This window comes from Saccopteryx leptura, chromosome 3, assembly GCF_036850995.1.
Source record: "Saccopteryx leptura isolate mSacLep1 chromosome 3, mSacLep1_pri_phased_curated, whole genome shotgun sequence".
Classification (NCBI taxonomy): Eukaryota; Metazoa; Chordata; class Mammalia; order Chiroptera; family Emballonuridae; genus Saccopteryx; species Saccopteryx leptura.
In genome coordinates this window covers 168,878,285-168,882,026 of record NC_089505.1, presented here as the reverse complement: position 1 = coordinate 168,882,026, position 3,742 = coordinate 168,878,285, and positions in this window count along the sequence as shown.

Sequence of the window (3,742 nt, the reverse complement as noted above, 5' to 3'; positions counted from 1 at the left end):
GCACTGTTTCCAGGAGTCTCCCAGATACTTGGCACCCATTTCATTTGTTTAATCCAGAAAGATTGAATAAGGAGAATACTGGGAATGCAGAATCCCACTTTCTCCATTCAACCTTGCCTCTCCTCATCCAAAGTTAACAACTTGAGCCAAACTGAGTAGAGGATAGGGTTAATGGCCAGGTGTATTATGGTTGGTTTGCATGATCAGGGAACATGATTGAACTATATTTTACTTTCTACATCATTGTAGATACAAATTTTATTATAATCATTTGTTTAATGTTCACCTCCTATAGACTGTATACTACATAAGGACATGTTAGATGTTCATATCATATCCTTTACTCATAGAACAATTTTTGATTCATATTAGTTGCTTAATAAATATTTGCTGAAGTGAACTGATGTTATATCTAAGCTGAGACCTAAAAGACTTTTAAAAGCTGGGAGATGCCTGATCAGGCGGTAGCGCAGTGGATAGAGCATTAGACTGGGACGTGGAGGACCCAGGTTTGAAACCCCGAGGTTACTGGCTTGAGCAAGGGGTCACTCGCTCTGCTGTAACCCCTTAGTCAAGACACATATAAGAAAGCAATCAACGAACAATTAAGATGCAACAGCAAAGAATTGATGCTTTTCATCTCTCTCCCTTTCTGTCTATTCCTCTAGCTGACTCTCTCTGTCTCTGACAAATAAATAAATAAATAAAAGTTACACATGAATGAATGAATAAATAAATAAATAAATAAATAAATAAATAAATAAATAAATAAAGCTGGGGAATGTAGGGAAACTTAAGTTGAGATGGTAAACACACAATGCAATATACAGATGATGTATCATACAGTTATACACCTGAAACATATATCATTGTATTGATCAAATGTCACCCCAATAAACTCAATAAAAAATAAAAATTAAAATAATAAAAGCCAGGGAAAGGGTTGGGGACTATTCTCCGCAAAAGGAGCAACATTTAAAAAGCCTAGGAAGAGCAAGAGAGTGTGGCATGTTTGGACAATGGCAAGAATTCACATGCTAGAGTACAGCACAGGAATGGAGAGTAGGGAATGATAAGAATGGAAACTGGAAGGGAAAGTAGAACTCAGATCTCAAAGCACAAGAAACTTGAACTTTACCCTGAAGGCAATGGGTAACCAACAACAGATTTTTAAAGGAAAAATATGTGATCAAATTTGCATTTTAGAAAGGTCTACAGAGTGAAAATGTTATTGAAAGGAGTAAAACTGGACACAGAGAGAAAGAGTGTGGGATGTTTTCAGCATAGAGTATAGTGCCTATATAGCTATAGCATATATTAAAGGACACTGCCCTGTTCTCAGTTTACACAGAGATAGTCCTCAGCAGCCCTGCTGTGTAAGCCTGGTCCCTCTAACTCTTGGGTGCAGCTGACTGGACTACAGATTGGAACCTGACCCAAAAAAAGCCAAATACATAGACTGGTAAGTGCTCTATGACATAACTGGAGTGCAAAATACTAATCAAGACAGTGTGGTATTGTGATAGATAAATAGATCAATAGAAGAGAATAGAGAGTCCAGATAATAGGCCCACAAATGCATGGTCAATTAATTTTCAGCAATAGTGGAAAACTTGAATGTCCATATGCAAAAAGATATAACTTTGATCCACACATAAAAATGAACTCAAAATGAATCATAGACCTAATGTAAAACCTAAACTGAAAAACTTCCAGTAGAAAATTATCGTGAGCTCATGTTAAGCAAAAATTCCTGAAATACCAAAAGCATGATTCATAAAAGAAATAATTGATAAATGGATTTCATCAAATTAAGAATTTTTGTTCTTTGAAAGACTCGGTTAAGAGAATGAAAAGAATCTACGGACTAGGAGAAGTTTTTACAATCACATAACTGATAAAGGACTTATATCTATAACATATAAAGAATTCCCAAACTGGCCCTGGCCAGTTGGCTCAGTGAGTAGAACATTGGCCCAGTGTGTAGACGCCTTGGGTTCAATCTCCAATCAGGGTACATAGGAGAAGTGACCATTTGCTTCTCTTCCCTCCCTCTCCCCCTTCTCTCTCTCTCCCCCTCTCGCAACCAGTAGCTTGATTGGTTTGCGCGTCACCACCAACCCTGAGGATAACTCAGTTAGTCCAAGTGTCAGTGTCAGACGCTGAAAATAGCTCAGTTGATTTGAACATCAGCCCCAGAAGATAGCTCAGTTGATTCAACATCACCCCAGATAGGAGCTACCAGGTGGATTCTGGTCAGGGTGCATGCAGGCATCTGTCTCACTACCTCCCCTCCCCTCACACACACCCAAAATTGAATTCCCAAAACTTAGTAAACAAATTATCTGATTTTAAAAATATATGAATATACGGATACTTCTTAAAGATATACTGATGTTGTCTGACCAGGTGGTGATGCAGTAGATAGAGCATCAGACTGGGATGCACAGGACCCAGGTTTGAAACCCTAAGGCCTCCAGCTTGAGTGTATACAGGCTTACCAGCTTGAGTGTGGGGTCGCTGGCTTGAGCCCAAAGGTCGCTGGCTTGATGCCCAAAGTCACTGGCTTGAAGCCCAAGGTCGCTGGCTTGAGCAAGGGGTCACTTGCTCTGCTGTAGCCCCCCGGTCAAGGTACATATGTGAAAGCTATCAATGAAAAACTAAAGTGCCACAACAAAGAATTGATGCTTCTCATCTCTCTACCTTCCTGTCTGTCCCTATCTGTTTCTCTCTGTGTCTCTATCTCTGTCTCTGTCACAGAAAAAAAAAAAAAGATATACTGATGTTAAATAAGCACAGGAAAATGTTCATGAGTCATTAGGGAAATCCAAATTAAAACCACAATGAGATATCACTACACAAACGTGAGAATAGCTAAAATTAACAGGATTGCCCATGCCAAGTGTTGGCCAGGATGTATAGCAGCTGGAACCCCACTACACTGATTGTGGAAATCTAAAATGGTACAACTTTGAAAAAAGCTTGGCAATTACTTTAAGAATTTAAACATACAACCATATAGTGAATATGATTCATCCCCCTCACTCCTGGATATTTACCCAAAATAAAAGAGACATCCAAACAAAGACTTGTACAAGAGTGTTCATAGCAGCTTGATTTGTAATAGCCCCAAACTAGAAATAACCCAAAAGGAATACTTACTGTATGACTCTTTGAGTGTAAAGCTCTAGAAAATGCAAACTATAGTGACAGAAAGCAGATCAGTGGTAGCCTATTGTGGAGGAGGAAGATCAGACAGGAGGGGGAGTAAGGGATTGTAGAAAGATGTGAGGATATGTTTGGTGGTGGATAGTTTATTATCTTGATTGTAATGATGACTTCAGAGTTGTAGATGTATGTCAAAACATCAAATTGTATACTGTAAATATATATGGTTTATTGTTTCAATAAAGAACTTGTATTAAAACTTTTAAAAAAATTTTAAAAGAAAGATAATAGAAGGAGTAATAACATTCCCATTTGACACATTTCTACTTGTTATGTCCGACAGATGAGGTTACTTCTTTTGCTAGATACTGTATATTTTCTCTGTAAAACTGGCAGCAAGCCTTTCTGCACAAAGTGACCTGGAAGAGGTAGGCAGAAAACTTGAGGATAGTGAAACATGTTTGAAACAGCTGCTGTTGAAAATGAGTGAGCCTGACCTCAGCGTTTGGGCAGCATTGGTGGTCCTGTTGATGTTAAAAACCGAGAATTTGTAGCGACACCACTTCTAAATCAT